Here is a 19,989-nt window from a genome sequence, read left to right on the forward strand (position 1 = left end):
TTAATTGTGCTGATGAAATTAAAGCTCCCCTTTTAAGCAAATGTAAGTAACAACTGTATGGGGGACTGAGCAGCATAGGAACCATGTGGGTGGCGAGGGGGGTTTAACTATTTCCATCTATAATGGTCCCAATTAACTACCCCTACCCTCAATCTATGTTTATCAGAAAGGAAGCCAATCGTAGCCCAATCTTGGGGCACAAATTTCATCAGGACTAGGGTGGTGGTGGGGAAATGGCTAAATTGTCTCTTCCAGTCCCCTATGGTTCCTGTGCTGTTCAAGGCTCTCCCAATAAGCAACCATGGCAACTTTGGCATCAGAACAGAAGGCTGGCAGGCAAGCCAGTAGCACAGGTGGAAGGTAGCCCAGGTGAGCTATTTTAAGGGGAGTGGGAGCATCTTCCGCCTGCTTTAAAAAGGGACTGGGGGGAGCTATAAGGGAAGGGGGTGGTTTGGGGTAAGACAGAGGGGTTTGGGGAAAGCTGTAAGTGGATAGGCAAAGGGGTAGGTGAGGTGTAAATGAAGAGCTCTTTGGTCAGGTGTAAAGGGAGAAGGAACTAGGATGAGGGGAAAGGAGGCCCATCTTCCAGGTCCGCACTGCCATGTGAGATCACTCTTTTTTGAGCTGTGCTTTTTCAGGCGCAGCACCCAAAAACACACATTTGGGGTGCCCTGCCTGAAAAAAGTGCAGCCCGAAATCACCTGTTTTTACTGGGACAGTTGACGGGTATGAATGTCATCAGAACAATATGACAATATTTGAGTCCTGAAATATTGGACTCAAACAGCCTCAAGCTCGCAGTACAGCCCAGAGTGGATACCATTATCTTGAGAAGTGACATTCCCAACTGTTATCACAGTTTCATAGAGTTAAAACTACATGTAATGTTAAATACATCCTGGGGTAGCTCAGTTGGTAGAGCATGAGACTCTTAATCTCAGGGTCATGGGTTTGAGCCCCATGTTGGGGGAAAGCTTCCTGCATTGCAAGGGGCTGCGTTGGATTACATTTGTCGACTCATGGACTCTATGAGTCTACGATCAATTTTAACATGTTTATGGCTGTTGCTGTTTTTCTTGTGAAAAACAAATTGTACTTACTGATTTTGAATTTACCTTCAGAACTGTGTGTTTCTTTTAAACAGTCTCGTTCCTTTGGCAAACAGCATTTTGTGGGGGAGAGGGATTATTGACACTGTGGTGCAGAAAAACAGGTTGTGTACCATGTGCAGCCCCAATCCTGATCCACCCCACTCTCGGCTAAAAGCCAAAACAGACATTAAAAAAATGCAATTATGCATTTCATGTAACTTGTAATTGGTGCATGTACTTTATTTTTTTGTATTTCAAGTACTGCTTTTCCTAAAACATACTGACTCTCCTTAAAACTGCTACACATGCCAGGAAGGAAAATCTTTACCATACGGTTATCCAAAAGTTGTCCCCTTAACACTTCTGTTTCAGCTATGGGACTTCATTTTCTACTCCAGTCTTTGTGCCCCACTTCAAAAACTCATATACAGGAACCCCCAGAACAGTTTGGGGAAGTGGGGATAGAGAAGATGGAAAGGAAATACCATTGTGCAGGTGAACAGGGACAGTTTTGTTATATACGACCCATAGCTACATTTTTTTGTATGTTCAATAATTTCCACAAAGCCCCAATTTAATACATGCATTCTGCCCTAATTTCTGTAACGTATAAGCACAAAAAAATCACAGACTCTAAATGGCACCAAACATAAAGTAAATGTTTGCCTTATTAAAAAGGAAAAAAGAAAAAGAAAATCTGCATAGTCACAAGTGACCTGAAGAGATGGAGAAAAATGATATATAAATACAATTTGAATCTAATGCTGTTCTCACATTTGTGCTGATGCTTTTCTAACTTTACTTTTTGGCGATTCCATCCAGCTGTGGCAAATTGTTTTGAAAGGCACCTTTGTTCGTAATTGGATTTTGATAGAAAAAGTTGACTGTACGAACTCTGAGCATGATAAGGCAAGGAAGAAGCAACATGGGCATTGTTGAAAAAGTGTTTAGGGGCTCTTTTTCAGAGGCTCTCAGCAAATGAAATACACTGCTATGGGTACTCAGAACCTTTGGAAAACAAATTGTTGAACCTATGTGTTGCTTTGATGACTAAAAAGCAATTCCATTTTTCCCATTCAGAAGGAAAACAAATCAGTCTGCCATGAAGATGTTTGCATATAAAGTCCTATTGCTTGTACTGTCAATTTCTCCTGGCATCCCATAAAAAGTATGTTTTAGAAAGTAACTCAGAGCCATATCAAAAGAGCTGCAAACAAGATTAGGCTTCTTTGGGAATTGCCTCACGTTTGTTTTTCTTCTGCCCACTGGTGTGCCAATTCTGTTAAATGCCAAAATAAATCACCATTAATGATGTATGTTGTGCATGCCAGGCAACGACTGGCATTTTAATCACCTAAATAAAAGTCAAGTTAAAGATGAGCATAAAAAACAACTCTAAAACCGAGTGTAATGACTGTTTGTCAGAGTAATGTTGCAATGCTTTGCCCTCTTCCTTCAGAGTAACTCAGTGGAAATTATGTGCAGGATTAGGCGGCATGTCTTCAGTCATTAACATGCCAACATGGAACCAAATCCCAACAATATAATTTACTTCCAAGTAAACCTAGGGTGATTAAAGACTGTTGCAGCACAATGAATTCAGTTTCAACTTTAAAAAGATTGATTCTGTTTAATCCTATAAAAGTATAACAAGAGTGCATACAGGAGATCACTAAAATAAAATTAGTTGTGCTCGTCCTTAACAACTTTGCTGTTGTTGTTGTTATAATACGGAAGCCTCTTGTACCAACGTGCTTAATTCAGCTAACACTCTCTACATGCCCCTGAAGCTTCACTCTAGATTGCACAAAGGAAGAAGCAAACTGTAGTGTACTTGACCCCATTGAAAGGTGGCTACTAATGCTCATGGATTACTAGTGCAATTGTTTTAAGTCTAGCAGTGTTATTTTGTAATAACTGAGGCCTCTGAACTATCAAGGATGTTCCATGTACAATGCATTGCAGAAATTCAGACATGACAGCCAGGCCATCACTGCCTAAGAAAGTCTGTAGCTGGTACACCAGCAGCACCCATTGAAAGTGTTTCATGTCACTATGGCCAGTTCAATTTCCAGAGTTACCTGTACTAAATGCTAATGTACCGTTTTCCACTGTACTGAAAGTTGAGCTCCAACAGACTCTTACTGTCTTTGTAGCTCTGTAAGGGATAAACTACAACACCACAAATACTTTAGGAGGTGGGAATGTACTTTAAAGATATACTGTGTATGCAGTCTCCACCAGCTCTTCCAACAACTTTTGGATCCTCCTCTCATTGGATTTTATCTATTTGGGGTGGTCATTACAAGAACTTTGTAACTAAAAATTAGTGTCCAGGTTTGCTTTCCCACCCTACCAAGCCTTCCCACCCTTTTCATATGCCACCCACTACTGGGCCAATAACGATACGTCCAAATAATAATAATAATAATAATTCACCAATAGCTACTTAACATAGACCACTTAATTTTATCCTAGAAGAAATAACTCCAACCTAAATGGTCTTACCAAAGAAGGAACTATTGCCTTTATTCCACACTACGGCTTCCCAAAGTTCTGCTACTGGAATCATGGGGGAACTAGTTGACCCATTTTGCACTGAGTTCCTTGGAAAATGAACTGTATGTCATACATTTAAATAATTAATTAAACAGGTGTTCTTAGTAAGGAAGTATACTATTAAAAGCACTAATATCTTTCTTGCAGAACATGGATCTCCATTTTCAGCTTCTTCTTTTTTGAGCTACACACTTTGAAAGCGTGATACTTGCATAGTTTTCATGAAATATGTACAGTACCCCTAACTTCCCTGCAAAACATGATACACTATAGCACCCAGTCCTTGTAAAAGGAATTACCTGACATTAATTTAGTCTTCAAGGAGGCATTTAGTGATATATTCCCAATGAAACTTATGCAAACGTAGTATTTCAGAAATCACCTTATTTATATTACAAGTGAAAGCAGAGGAAATAAGAAGAGGGAAAGCAGTTACAAGAGGAAGAGTTATGGAAGCAAGATAGTGGGATCAACAAATGAACTCAATTCACCACTCATTCTTCCAGAAAACATGCCAGATCATGAAATGTCTCACATCTTCCTTATATGTCATGAGAATGACATATACGTAAAAGCCTTTGATATGATAAGCACCATGCAGAATCCTTGTATGCAAGCAGCCTACTGTACGAAGTTACTTTGTCAAATGAGGCTATTATGCATAATGTTCACAGTGTGGGATAAATGAAATTTAAATAGCTGAAGCACATATTGAGTTATTGGGTATCTCCTTGTCAGACTAGGACGTGATTTCATTTTGCTGCTACACTGAAGTCACACACAATAACAAAGCAAGAGCCCATCTCAGCCTAGCCATTCATACTTGTCAGGCCTCTTCTCTCTGTGGTGTACAGAAAGTCCCATTTCGCTGCAGCACATCTACCATCAGTTGTCATGAAACTCAATCACAATCTAAACAAAATGAGAGACTTAACATCACAGAAGAGACAGTGGGCTCTGTACATATCTTTCTTATTTTGTCTCTTCCAAGTTCCTCAAAAACAATTCTGAAAAACTGACAGATTCCTCTCCTTTCCAATAAGCCCACCCCCAAGCCTGTAAAAGCTGCTTCAGACTGCCCTCCAACCCTCCAGAGCAGATTTTGAGGGGGTTGCAGGGATGAACAGATGAGGGTTCAGTCCTAGTGCATGAGTGGAAGTCTGTTCTGCTCATTCCTGGGTAGCATTAGATAAACTATACTAGTTCATATGAGAATGCTATTTTATTAAGTAATTCCTGGTCTGCTTAGACATTAATTCCTTGATAAAAAGCCCTTGCCACAGTGTTTTGCAAATTACATGGTGGCAACTTATGCAGCTGCAGCATTGTTGTTTTTGGGTGAAGACAAAGGCAAAGTAGGTGTTGAGAAGTTCCACCTTCTCTCCTTCTTCTTTCCCAGTACAGTCATACCTCAGGTTGAATGTGCTTCAGGTTGAGCACTTTCGGGTTGCGCTCTGTGGCAACCCGGAAGTAACAGAGTGCGTTACTTCTGGGTTTTGCCGCTCGCACATGCGCAGACGCTCAAAATGACGTCACGCGCATGCGCGGAAGTGGCAAAACGCAACGCGCACATGCACAGATGCACTGTCGTGTCTTACATTCCATTCAGGATGCGAACGGGGCTCTGGAATGGATCCCGTTCGCATCCCGAGGTACCACTGTAGGTGGAAGTGTGAAGAGGCAGACCTCAAGCTGCTGTACCTTCTTTTCTAGCAAGGGATTTGCTGCAGGAGTAAGTTTGCACAACATCCTTAATAAATATTATTTTAATAATAAATATTATTTTTTTAAAAAAGTTTGCACAACATCCTGACCCTATGTCTACTGTGAGACAGCACCCCGGGACTCTCCCTCAAACTTCCTCACTAAAGGCCCTCACAAATGCCTCTGTTTACAACCACAACGATAATGGTAATAATTGTATCATTTATCCCCCACCCATCTGGCTGAGTTTCCCCAGCCACTCTGGGCAGCTTCCAGCACATTAACAAATGTAAGTCCTAGTCACAAGTTGCAATCAGCTAAATAGAACTGCTACTGATTGTTAACGCTTCCCCCAATTTTTAGAGGAATAGAAGGCTACTGTAACACACACACACATTTAAATTATTGTGGTTTACAAAAAACAGAGCAGTATGTATACAACCAGTAAATCAGTAATGCATCAAACCATTAACACAAAAACAATTATCTATAACTTATATAACTTATATTGGTTTAAACTTTACACTGTTAGCTGTTCTGTATTTGTGTATATTCTTTCAACCTAAATGCAGGTTATAAATGAATTAACAATGCTAATAAGTAAGTAAATACATTTCCGACCAGCTACTAATCTCATCTCGTTCTTTGCCTGGAGTGGATTTCTAACCTAGAAATACTGTGCTCATAGTTCAAATATTTTTCATTGTTTGGTTAAGAGTTCACATTTCTACGAAGACTGAAAGGCCCATTTCTCTGTAGCTTATATTATCTGATTATTTAACTGCCTTTCTCCTAGCCTACAGATACTATCTTTCAAGGCTGCTTCACACTGTCCATTCTTTAAGTGAACAGCTTTTGCCTTCAACCCCAGACTTTTCAAACATAAGGTTAGGAGCTTAGTTCTTTATTACTCCTGTGATGCCATTAACGTTCCACTTGCCTCACACAAAAAGACATCCACCCTTAATTTTTCAAACTAATAGCATCTAGAAAGCTGTGTATTTTCTCTTACTGAGAAAATAGGCTTCCCAGAGCAATTGGGACTAGAAGTAAATTGTTGGAATTTATCTCCCAGCATCCTTTGGCATATCCATTGTGCACTATTCAGCTGTGGAAGAATTTATACAGTATCAGCTTTAATTCATTTTGGGCTGGACTGAACATAGCCTGCTAATTTAGGTCATCAAACAAATCTACATCAAAAACATACTATTACTATGACTACAAAATTGTTCAGTGTTGGGAGTGTTAATCTGATTCAGTAGTTTGTAATTTAAGCAAATGTCAACGAAGTCCATACAAATATATATAGTTTAATGAAAAGTCCTGATGTGTGTTGTGGTCATTGAAAATATGTAACAGTAGATTTGAAGAATTTTGCTTTCTTTGATCAGAAAATAAAAATGATAAGCGGTTTAGTGAATGAAACAAAATCAAAGGAGGAAACAACATACACACATTTATCCAATTTCAAATTACATAAATTATTTTTCTTTAAAAGCTGTCACTGTTGAAAGCAATGTATTAACCTTTTCCACCAGCCAGAGACTGGCAGATGACATTATTTTACACTTTGTTTATTTTTATTTCTATGGTGAAACTTTAGCATCAAGACCGCTCTGTGTTTGGAATGTTCAATATGCCAGACTAGAAAGAATTTTTAAATTTGCATGGCTACTCATCATTACAATTCTCTAGACAGCTTACAAATGGTGTCTGTGTGTCTGTCGATAGACAGTATTTAATCTGTGGCTTTGGATTTGGATTTGATATCCCGCCTTTCACTCCCTTTAAGGAGTCTCAAAGCGGCTAACATTCTCCTTTCCCTTCCTCCCCCACAACAAACACTCTGTGGGGTGAGTGGGGCTGAGAGAAGTGTGACTGGCCCAAGGTCACCCAGCAGCTGCATGTGGAGGAGCGGAGACACGAACCCGGTTCCCCAGATTACTAGACTACCGCTCTTAACCACTACACCATACTGGCTTAACTTCAATGTGACTATACGCAGAAGAGAACACCAGGTTTATTGAAGGTGGTGTAGAGACACTTCAGATCTAAGACTGCAGTTATATACACACTCAAAAGCAAGTAAGTGTGATCACTTACTTAGAGGATTATGCCAATTCACACATGACCTAGTGGCTTATTTTCTCCACATACACTTTCCCCCCATTCATGTCCCACGTATGAAACTGCATGGGGGGGGGGTGTCAAGAGTGAAAAGATACTGCTAGAATACAGCTTAATGATATATCCATTTACTGCCCAGATTTCACAGTCATGTTCTTTATGTGATTCCACACATGAGGCAGGGTTGGGAAGAGAAAATGCGTAAACAACTTGAATACATGAATCAGATTGTATAATCTTAAGACGAAAGAAAGCTGGCAAGCTATGCTCCACTACTACACTACCTAAATGTAATATAGACTCATTAAATCCTATTCACGTATAGTCAAATCACATACAGTAGCGTTTCTCACTTAGTTACGTCCTAGCATTCATCCATGTAAGCGTCAGTCCTCACACTGGCCTTTTTTCAGCTGCAACACTAAACTATGGTTAGCATTATGGGAGGAAGCCTCGGGCTATAAAGACTCCCCTTCCCTTCTGATAAACTTCCTCAACTTATCACAGTTAAGTATTATGTTCAAAACAGATCAACGACTAAACTTGTTAGCATCCAAGCTCATTTACTTTGGGGATTTTATTATTTCTTTCAAGCAGCATCTGGTTGGAAATCAAAGTTTTTATTAACAACAAATGCCATACCGTGAATATTCAGTTTATCCTGTATTTATTTTTTTATCTTCGGCAGATGGTTGTAAAACTATTAGCATTTGTTCTTTTAAAAACATTCTGGAGGGATCAAATAATACAGACAAGTAAATACAAGGAGCAGTCAAGCAATTGTAAGTGGTTGATGAGGATACAAATAATCAGCTTAATTTAAAATTGGGCTTTACTTCAGCCCTGTAAGTGGGTAATGCTCATTTGGTGTATACCAAACCACAAAGCTACTAATCTTTCTACTTTCAAAATGCAAAACAAATGATCTACAGGTGCTGAGCAACAGGTTTTGAAAAAGCAACAGCTCACCTGATGTCACTGGGAAGCTCCAAAAATTTATAAGAAGTTAGTACAGAATGGCTTGCCAGCTGTTACTCTTAATTTAGTAGCTTCTGGGAATGCTGAAGCCTCATTGAGACAACTTTTTTTAGAGGGAAGTTTGCCCTACAGGTCCTCCTACTTCTTCAAACTTACCATTTTATATTTAGGTAAGGTAAAGGAACCCCTGACAGTTAAGTCCAGTCGAGGGCGACTCTGGGGTTGCAGCACTCATCTCACTTTACAGGCCGAGGGAGCCAACCCGCAGACAGCTTCCGGGTCATGTGGTCAGCATAACTAAGCCGCTTCTGGCGAACCACAGCAGCGCCATAGCTGTCAACCTTCCCTTTTTTGGCGGGAAATTCCCTTATTTCAGCGCCGTTTCCCGCTGCTATCCCGGATTGTTAAATATCCTGTAGACTGTCTCCGGGACAGGTGAGGCTGCTGATTCCTTATTTTCAAATCCAAAAGTTGACAGCTATGAGCAGCGCACGGAAACACCGTTCACCTTCCTGCCCGAGCAGTACCTATTTATCTACTTGCACTTTGATGTGCTTTCGAACTGCTAGGTTGGCAGGGCAGGGACCGAACAACGGGAGCTCACCCTGTTGCTGAGATTCGAACCACCAACCTTTTGATCGGCAAGCCCTAGGTTCTGGGGTTTAGACCACAGTACCAACCACGTCGCCACATAGAATTTCACTTGATTCATAATGCAGACCATTATCAGGGAACCATTCTATCTGTTCTCTTATTATCCCAACTGTGTGACTATCCTATCAGAGGATGAAAACCAAGGATAAAGCAGTTTTGGAAAAGTACAGATCTTTTAATGGCCATAACCTAGTTCTTAACAGTGAAAAACCAATATAATAGGATACAGATTTGTAAACAAACCCAACAAAGCAAGTATTATGTTGTAAACATTTTTCTAAAAGGCAAAGTACTTGTATATCTTCTCTATTTGTGTGTAGATATACACACTTATTTGGCTCGGCAATTTTATTTGCAACCTATTAATATTTTAATTAATATTTAATCAATTTAATTAATTATTATTGTTGCTCATTTCTTTTATCATGGTCATCTCAGGACTCTGCAAGGTAATTGATAATTCATTTCATGTTGAGAGAACTATAAGCCTCATTTATGTGGCAAGCAAAACCAGCTCTTCTTTCACTTTCCTTCACAATGGTGACTACTCTTCTTACCAATGTATGACTATTGTTACCGATGTTTTCTTCCTTGTGATTACTTCGCAAACTTTAAGGCACTGAAGTGGTTTCCCTGGCATTAAATAAGAACCCCCTTGGAGAGTGTAAGAATAGATTTGGAAAACCTAAATGGGCAGACACAGTGAAAATGCTTATTGTACATTGTCTGGATTCCCCCTATGAAAATCACTGCAGCAGTAGTGCTCACGTGCCTACAGAGAAAACTGCACATGATGACATTTAAAATTTAAGACCTGAAATGCTGAATCCACTGTTTATTGTAGTGTGCCCTGGGTGTGCAGTAAGCCTTCTCCAACAATTTTAGCACTTATCCCAGAAGGTGGTTATTTATTTTATTTCCTTATGGAATGTATTATTCACTTTATATTCCAGAAAATTCAAAGTGATGTTCAGAAAGTCTTTATATGTAATTTAATGCTTGAAAATAGATAAGAAGCATGGCTGTGACCATCTCTCTGGAAAGGCTTGTCTACATATGTAATAGGCACAAAGAGACCAATATGATTGGTGTCTGCCTAATTTGTGCAGGGTGGAAATTTCTATACAACTGGTATTGCAATGCTAAAGGTCGGGTTTTGACTTGTCATGGAGCAGATGTCCTAGGCACCATTGGAAGAGATTCCTCTTCCACAGCTGTCAAACAAGTATATAGGGGGTGAGATTATCTTTCAAACAACCTGGTGTTGAATTGTTTCAGGCCTCATACATTGCTAAAACTTTATATTTGGTCCAGAGAAATAGTGTAGTGTAGAGAAATAGTGTAGGTTGTTCAGCCCTAGTTTTATATACTAGTGATAGTCTATTCCACTCCCACCTGCCCCTTTTTGCACAAACTGAAGCTTCCAGACTAACCTTAAGGGCAGCCCCACATCAAGAATATTGAACTAATTGAGTATTGAGGTTAATCTCTGTGAACTTTGATAGGTGTCCATCACCTGGTATCCTGATGACATCAGGTGGTGGACAGATGGGTGGTCCTGCCCACCTGTCAAAGCTAGCCCACCAGAAGGGGGCTAATTAGGGATCTGATTTGATCTAGTCCTCCACCCCCTGTGCACTTTTTAAAGATAACATTTTATTTTTGCTTCTTTCAGAAGAACTACATTGTGTGGAAAAATCCAATCATAATTTCCCATGCAACATCCAGTTTAGTTCTCAGTTTGACAAATGTAATTTGGTTGCTGTGAACATTCAGCAAAAACAAAACAAAAAAAAAACCAAAATCCACCAGCCATACAATTATATGATACCTAACTGATTAATTCTATAGAGCAAATGTTTTCATTCTGTCGCTGTCCCCTTTCTCAGTAACTTCCCTGAATTGCTGAATATAACTGAAAATAAACTCTGAAATAAAAGCAAAGAAATTGCATTGCATTCAATTTATGGAAGGCATTATTTAGCTTAAAACTGATATAAAAACCCTGCATGTTTACAATATCCTATCAGAAGGCTTGAAAGCATGAATGAAACAGCACATCTTAAGTATGTGGATTTTGTGGCATTATTGATACCAGCCCTCCCACCCTTTTCTATTTCCCAAGGAGTGAATTATAGTTGTATAAACTCAGCCTCACACTAAATGCTGGCTCCTGCTGGAAAGAAAGCAGTAAGACTGCAGAAAGCTCTTTCTCCTAGCCAGAGGCTATCAAGCTACTAAAGTATTCAGCAGTCAGCTGTGGCATGCAAATGAGAGGAAACACCTGCAAAAGCAACATCAACCCTGGGTAATACCAGAAAAATTCCTACAAGGGGTATCATGTGGGATGATCTGAAGTGCACAAAATAATCTCTCCACTAATCTGTTTGCAGACCCAAAAATGTAATTTTCTCAATCTGAAAGTGTTCATACTTGTCCTCAACACACTACTTACCTACATTGATTCTGGACCCTGTCATCAACAAGAGTTGGTGAGGTTACTTGACATGTGTCTGAAAATTATCCCCTTAATTGGGTTACCCATGCCTTTTCCTCCCTGCACATGCCCCATGTGAATGAAGAAAGAAGCAGTGGTTGTGATCTTGGTACATGCCCACCCACAGCACCATTGGACAGGTGTAGATACACATCCCCCACTGCCAGGACCACCTGTGTTTTCAAATAGACACACTGCTGGGTAATGCAGAATCAATCTGCAATCAGCTTTTAGTTTGAATTCAAACCAGTTTCTCAAGAAGCATAAACATATGCAATAAATCTTGATTTTGTGTGCAGACTACGGAGAAAAAAACAAGGACTCCATTGAGTCTAGAATAAAGTGTTGTGTGTACATAGCCCTTACGTGTTCTCTCTCTTTTTTAAATAGAGAAGAGATACACATCCAACAGCAAAGGGCCAATTTTGTATGCAGAAGGCCACAGATTCAATCAAAAGCATCATCAGGTAAGGGATTTCAGATAGTGTGGAAGGGAAATATCTCACTCTGCCCAAGACAATGGGGACCTGCTGACATTGAGATTAGATAGTGCTGGGTTAGATGAACACATGATGTGACTTGGTATAAGGCATTCATTTATGTTCCTTTGTTCAAGTGGACAGAGCCACCACCACCACCAAAAAACAGGAAATTAATCTTCCATTTCATTTTCTTCCATTGCATGACTTTCACAGATACAAGAGGAGTAAAGGACAAGTCAGCTAGTGTAAAAGAGCACCAGTATACTTCAAACTAATTCTCACAAAATCAAGGGAATGCTCTCAAAATCAAAACTCATCTATAACTCTTTAATACAGAAAAAGTAAAAGGGGCCACATAAAAAGACAAAGACATGATTAGAATAAGGAACAACATTTTGAGTATTGTTAAGCACCCAGATATCTCTTAGCTAGATGAATAAGCAATTTTCAAAAAAATATTAAGCAAACAAGTTGAGGCATTCTTGGCAAATGACCAAGAAACATGATCTATCTCAGGGATGGGTTTGAGGGTTGGGGAGTGGAGAGCTAATCTCATTTGGGAAAAATTTCCTCCCATCCCCAAACAAGTGGATTAGACAAACCTTGGGTATGAAGAGCTTCATTCACCATTTTACTCCACTCATTGATGGGAGACAGCTTTCTTAGTCCTTTAAGCACCAGTCCAATGTGACCAATACCCCTGGAGCCATCTTTGAGGGTTAGTGTTTCTCTCCCCTTCCAGGATTACAAATAACTCTCACTGACTTCAGTGGGAGTTACTTGTATCTGCCAGGGGAGAATCATGATGGAGTGTGCAAGGAAGCATTCTGCCCTTAAAAATGTCAAAAATCATTAGGAGTGACTGCGCAGCATGAGCAGGAATCAATATTAGAGAAGACAGGAGTAAGCAAATGAGACAGGAAGTGGAGACTGTTAAAGGGAAACCTAGAAGCAAAATAGAAACCTGTGGGGGAGAGAAAGATATTGGCCCAGGGATAAAAATATACGCAGGAGAAGGAGGAGGAAAATGAAAATAAAGAGAGAAATGAGACACTAACAAGCCTCAGCAGCAAAAGAGGGGGAAGAAAATGGCCTTTGCAAGGGATTAAACAGAAGGAAAACAGATTGGATTATAATTCTGAAGCTACATTGTAGCAATGTGATTAGGATTTTAATTTATTTTTGTATGTTAATATACAAGCACTGTAATATAAATGTATACCGTGTATCATATTTACATGTGGAAATTGGAAGTTACGTTAACCAAACATTTCATAGGTAATGTACTATACAGTTCCAAATTCTGACAGTTTAAAGCATTTGCATGCTTGGTTTTTGCTTAAGAGAAATTATTCCAGTTCAAACAGCATTTCACCATCAGCTAAAAAAGATTTTTTTCATATGTACATTTCCACTTCATACCTCAGCATTTAAGACCTACCACTTGAATGGGTTTGTCTTGTTTCTACTAAAAAGCACTGAACTACAAGGTGGTATGAAAACTCTCTGTTGTTGGTTCCATGATAGCCAAAGAGCACTATTTAGCAAATGCAAGTCATTGCTAAATGCTAGATGTTGCTGCTCTATTAGATATTATATAAAAGTAAACTATTAACTAATGGAGTGTTAGGAGAGGGGGTAATAGACTCCTTCTGGAGTAGTTTGTCTACCTTTGGTTCCTACCCTGCACTCGGCTGTGGCTCCTAAAAGCTATCAGCGTGAGGCAGCGGCCACACCCTGGGAATGGCTTCAGCTGGCTGGCTAATCTTCCCCTGCATGTGGAAAAAAGGCGCCAGCGGATTGAGCAGACAAGATCAATAGTGGGGTCCAATGGTCAAGAAGGAGGTTTCTGCACATGCTGTAGAAGTGAGGAGCAGATGGAGCTTGTCAACCTGGGAAGGTAGCCCATCTAGAAGAAGGAAAACTATGCTCCTAATCCTCTGCTGTCTTGGGGGGGGGGTTTGGGAGAAGAAAAGGCTAAGGAGTAGACGCTACACAAATCCGGAGTGGAGTTCCTAAGACAGCTGGATGGCACCTTTTGCACCTTCTTCCGACAACCAAGTTAGTGCCAAACGTATTGTTCTGCTTTCCTTTGGACCATATCAGAGAAGCTGGAGGGCGGTCTGGTCGTCTGGGCAGTCCAGGACCTCCATATACACTGCCCAGGCTTGTGCCCCAGGGATTTCACTTTGGTGCTGCTAAGACAGTGATTTGACTCCATCCCTGGAGGCACACTCCATTGGTTTTCAAGGCAGATGGATGCCAACAATAACAACTTTGGCTCTCCCACCATTGAACCTGATGTGTTTTGACTCTATGTGGTTTCAGCTTTAAGCGCAATCCCTAGAACGTAATCCCCATTTAAATTGCAGGCTTACGGTATCCGGGGAGAAACTACAGGTTTCTAGATGGCTAAACCAGAATGAACAGATTACTTGCTGCAAAGCAGCTGTAATACTGCTGGATCACTTCTCTTTATTCTAAAGAAGAAAGACATTAAATAAAGGATATTTATGAGCTACTGAATGGTAAGTATCTTTCCTGCCTGAAGAAAATATTAATGAAGCAGACAAAATTTAAAATTTGTTTCCTAGGACTTGGAATTAGTTCACAGAGCAGAAGTAGATAGGAGTAACAGGAAGTCTTATCTCCCCCTCCCTCCCCCCCCCACATGTGTCCACATGAACTAGACACACTGGCCCACATTATTTTACTTAGGTATTTTGAGTAGTGGATTATTTAATTTGCAGCAACTGACTTTTAACAGCCCAAGCCTCACGTCAACTCAGTCAAAAGCATTTTGCAAGTGAATGATCCTTTGCTGGTGACAAATCTTCTGAAAAGAAAACCCCAAACAACCCTCTGGTAACACAAGATGCTCCATTTCCTTAAATTGCTATATAATGTGTTACAAGGCTGAGGGCTACAGGCTTGAAAAATTATGGAGAACATGATATATGTGACTTGAATCATGTATGTTTCCCCCTTTTATTTTCATTGCTTTAGGTATATTTATTATCACTGCAAAAAGGACCAACCGACTTAGCATCCCCTAACATCGATTCCAGCTAAATATCCCTCTGAGAAGCCAACTGTCAAATCATCTCCCACAACTCAAGAGGCAACGGTTTTCTTCTTTTGTTCCATCCCCCTCTCCCCCACGTTTCTTTTCCACTGGCTAACTTTCAGCCTTCAGTGAGTAGAGTCATATCCAGCTCCTTTAGCCTCCTTTAGCCTCAAACAATAGTTCCAAAAAGGCAGTGAGAAATCAAGATAAGCTTCAGCTGGACCAATGGAAATCACACGAAACATTATGCTGTCACACAATATACTCCAAATATATTAAAGTAGTAGTACCATGGAGGTGCACACCTTATAGCACCCAATCTTTCAATTTATGCTATGAACTGTAATTAAATGGCTAAATACACATTCCTGCCATGGTTTCCATGTGTGATATAAACATAACAGGTAAAAAGAAACAATTGACATGAAATATTCACTTGTTAAGGAACCCTCAGTTAAGGAGCACCACACCTCAAAACTCACAGGCATTGTACTCAGTTGTAGCCTTCAACATACCAAACTGAATACAAAAGGCTAAGCAAAAAAAAAAAGGAATCACCTCCAACTTTCTCATACACCCTGAGATGCAATCTACCATGTTGTTGTTTAGTCATTTAGTCGTGTCCGACTCTTCGTGACCCCATGGACCAGAGCACACCAGGCACTTCTGTCTGCCACTGCCTCCCGCAGTTTGGTCAGACTCATGTTTGTAGCTTCGAAGACACTATCCAACCATCTCGTCCTCTGTCGTCCCCTTCTCCTTGTGCCCTCCATCTTTCCCAACATCAGGGTCTTTTCCAGGGAGTCTTCTCTTCTCATGAGGTGGCCAAAGTATTGGAGCCTCAGCTTCACGATCTGTCCTTCCAGTGAGCATTCAGAGCTGATTTCCTTAAGAATGGAGAGGTTTGATCTTCTTGCAGTCCATGCGACTCTCAAGAGTCTCCTCCAGCACCATAATTCAAAAGCATCAATTCTTCGACGATCAGCCTTCTTTATGGTCCAGCTCTCACTTCCATACATCACTACTGGGAAAACCATAGCTTTTACTATACGGACCATTGTTGGCAAGGTGATGTCTCTACTTTTAAAGATGCTGTCTAGGTTGGTCATTGCTTTCCTCCCAAGAAGCAGGCGTCTCTTAATTTCGTGGCTGCTGTCACCATCTGCAGTGATCATGGAGCCCAAGAAAGTAAAATCTCTCACTGCCTCCATTTCTTCTCCTTCTATTTGCCAGAGCCCTGTTTTAGGATATCACTTATTATGAGTCTCTAGTACACAGACATCTTTCTTCTTCACTTGCAGAGTTCCATTGCATCAAAATCTCTGGCTGTTCTAAAAGAAGTTACTGACTCAAACTTGTGTGCATGAAAGGGTTAACCTGGTCCTTGAGCTCAAGTTACCAGTGTGAGTATGGCTTAGCCTCCATTCTCAGTCTTTTTCTCCTTCATGCAAGTGAATTTGACTCTCTCTAAAAAGAGATTTTATAGCCTGCATCTTTGCTAATCCAAATACTGAATGATCTTTTTGTAAGGAAACCTAGTACTTTTTTCTCTTTTTAAATCATTTGGAACGTTTTTCATCATCTTTTTTCTACTCCTAATGGATGATCTCTTGTTCACTTGTTTGGAAACTGTGAGTAAAATATTCACTTATTTGTGAAGCTAAGTGTCTGTGATTTATTCTAGCCTAAGCATTTCATGGATAATGTTTATTTAAAGGTGGATGAGGACAGATCTAACCCTAACCAAGTTTTAATATGCTTGGTAGCAATCACCATTGCACTTAACTTTCCTACTGGAGAGTAGGAATCTCTCTTCCAAACCTCTCTCCAACAGTAACCTACACTCAAAAGGGTCAAGCTGCTAGACACCCAAGTTGAAAATGAGGGTGGTTTTCATCTGGCTTTGTTAGTCTGGCAACACTAGGCTTGGGACAGGTTAATGAGCAAACTATATCTGATTGGGGCAGTAGTACACACAGAACTTCAGCCTGTTGCATGAACCTTCTGGGTGTGTGGGTGTGAAAGAGTAAGTGAGAGAGAGAGATGGGCAAAAATAATTACTATTGTATCAGAATAGAATTATTTTATATCACACCTGAATCTTGACAACCGAAATTTAAGTAAATAACTTCACGTTTCAGCAACAGAGGCCTATCAAAGACATGTCCAGAAGTAAAATATCAGGACTAAAAACCTCACCTGGTGCTAAATTAGTTATTGCTTGGAGTGATTTTGCTTTGTATAATAATGTTTACTGTTCACGTTTCATACACCATAACCTCAAAAATCTCACCCAAATCTAAGCACTTCATGGTAGTAAATCTTCATAGGCAGGCTCAAATAATAACTAATATTCCCCTTGCTATAATGATAGGTTTATTGAAAGTTTAAAGGAAGATTAATTCCTTCAAACATAGACAGCACACAATTTGTTGACTCAAAATACTTAGTGGTCCAGACTTTTTCACTAGGAAGTGATTTCCATTAAGCTGTAAAAGTGAGCATGCCTTTATCTAAAGAATTTTAATCATTGTATCTTTCTCCTTCCTACGACAGCTGTCATCATGTCACCATAGCAGAAAGAAGTTAAATGTCACTCCCCAGCTTCCAAGTTGTCACTTAACAGCAAAGAAATATGCACTGTTCCAGAGAGGAGAAATAAACATTTTTACTGAGAGCTTCAGGATGCACTGAAAACTTTCTAGCAAGCTCATGCATTTTGTACATGATGCAGAGCAGAAACAATTAAACATTCCCCCCCTCAATAAACACATTGCACAATTGAAGTGTGCACAAATTACAGCATATCATATGGGCTAGGTCTTGGAAGTCATAGAATTGTAGAGTTGGAAGGAAACACAAGTGTCATCTAGTCCAACAGCTTGCAACGCAGGAATCTTTTGCCCAATGTGGGGCTCAAACCCACAGCCCTGAGATTAAGAGTCTCATGTTCTGCCAACTGAGCTAATTCTTCAACAATGCAGGATGCAACTACAGCATGCAACAGATTCTTGTTCACCCACTGGTTAAATGCTCCCAGGAAAGGAGAGTCCACCAGTTCCTGAGGCTGTCTATTCCAATACTGAACAGCTCTTACTGTTAACCGTGAAATCCAAATTGTCATTAAATATCTAACAAGTTCATCATAAAGTCCCTAGTCAGGCATAAAAAGAACACTGTCCTTGGAACGTGACAGTAACCTGGAATAGAATTTACATTGGAATATGTACTCCATCTTGTCGTTTCAAATAGTGAGCTGGGATTTCTTGTTTTGTCCCCCCCCCCCGTGTTATTATTTGCAAGTGTCCCTTTCCCCCCTTCATTTGTTATTGTGTGGCTCTTTGTGTGTACATAAAGTACACAAAAGAATGACAAGAACACAGAAAGGACAAAAGAGGCAATAAAACAAAGAATTCATGTAGAAATCATTAATTGCAACAAACTTTAAGTCACAGTTTTCCAGTTCTGAGACACCTGAAGTGTATAGTGAAGGCACACCTAAGATGACATTTGGATAGAACTGTTAATCAACTGCGGTTCTTAAATGGTGAAAATTAAGATTGTATTGAAACAGTACATCATCCTCATGGAGGTGAACGACAATTGCCTTTTTGTGTTAATGCTCCATAACAAAGAAACATGGGCATTTCACTTTACTGTATGATCTAGAGAATGTCTATGCCAGTGCTACCCATTGCCAAAAAATGCATTGTTGGTGTACATATTCACCATGCAAAAACAAATAGTAAGCAACCTCCAAACTTCACAGTCGCCCAACATGCAGTGCAGAAACTTTAATGACACCCTCTGAATGAATGGCACATGATTTGAACTGAACCTGAGAAGTTATCAGTCCACTTCACTATCTCAAAACGTAACACTGAATGACTGAAGAGATGTGACAACACGAAATAACACAATTTCATGAATTCCCAAGTTACCCCATGTGCAATAAAATAAATTGTTTGCTTTCAGTAATTTGCAACATTAAGATATATTGATTACTCAGAAGTGGTAGAGCACAGGTTATGGAGGTAATCACAGCCGACAAACAATTCATGCTGCAATATATAATTCTGCTTGTGCCACATGCTTCATAGACTTATTTCAGAGATTGTAAAAAAAAGTACATTGCACAGCTTAGAAAAAATTACTACCTTCAATCATATTTCTGAAATTTGTTATGGAGTGTGTAAGACAGGCATAGCCAAACATGGCCCTCCAGCTGTTTTGGGACTACAATTCCCATCATCCCTGACCACTGGTCCCGTTAGCTAGGGATGATGGGAGTTGTACTCCCTCGGCCAATAAAGCGAGATAAGCGCCGCAACCCCAGAGTCTGTCACAACTGGACCTAATGGTCAGGGGTCCCTTTACCTTACAGCACAGCTATGTTTTATTTCCACTGTCAGAGGCAGTATGCCTCTGAATACCAGTGGCTGGGAATCCTAACTGGGGAGAGTGCTATTGCACTCAGGTCCTGCTTTCAAGTTGGACTAGAACTTGAAAAGCTGGACTAGAAGAGCCTTTGGCCTGATCCAGTAGCACTCTTACGTTCCTATGAGCTAGATATACCAATAGTCTGAAAGGCAGCTTCCTATGTTCCTATCAGCAATGGAATGCCAAGGGATCTCTTCTGAACCTTTCTCAGATATTCAGAGGCACAACATGAGCCTACAAGATATTCTCTGCTCAACAACCATTTGTGGCCAAAGTACCACTGTCCAAATAAAGTGCTGTAAAAACTTGCAATAATTAACATACGTGCTGCTCTGAATAATGGCTGTGTCTGCATGTGACACTAAACCGTAGCTAAGAGTTACAAGG

General features: G+C 40.1%; 1 protein-coding gene and 1 long non-coding RNA gene across 9 annotated transcripts in view; one reads left to right on the forward strand and one right to left on the reverse strand.

Moving 5' to 3' along the window:
- The window catches only part of CNTN4 (contactin 4), a 521,364-nt gene that overhangs the window by 266,157 nt on the left and 235,218 nt on the right, over positions 1-19,989 (reverse strand). The window lies entirely within an intron of this gene.
- On the forward strand, positions 331-15,317 carry LOC128408452 (uncharacterized). Its single transcript, XR_008329089.1, has 4 exons — positions 331-369; positions 12,004-12,080; positions 14,468-14,623; positions 15,102-15,317. It is a non-coding gene; the product is annotated as an uncharacterized LOC128408452 (long non-coding RNA).

Source organism: Podarcis raffonei, chromosome 2 (genome assembly GCF_027172205.1).
Source record: "Podarcis raffonei isolate rPodRaf1 chromosome 2, rPodRaf1.pri, whole genome shotgun sequence".
NCBI classification, from domain to species: Eukaryota; Metazoa; Chordata; class Lepidosauria; order Squamata; family Lacertidae; genus Podarcis; species Podarcis raffonei.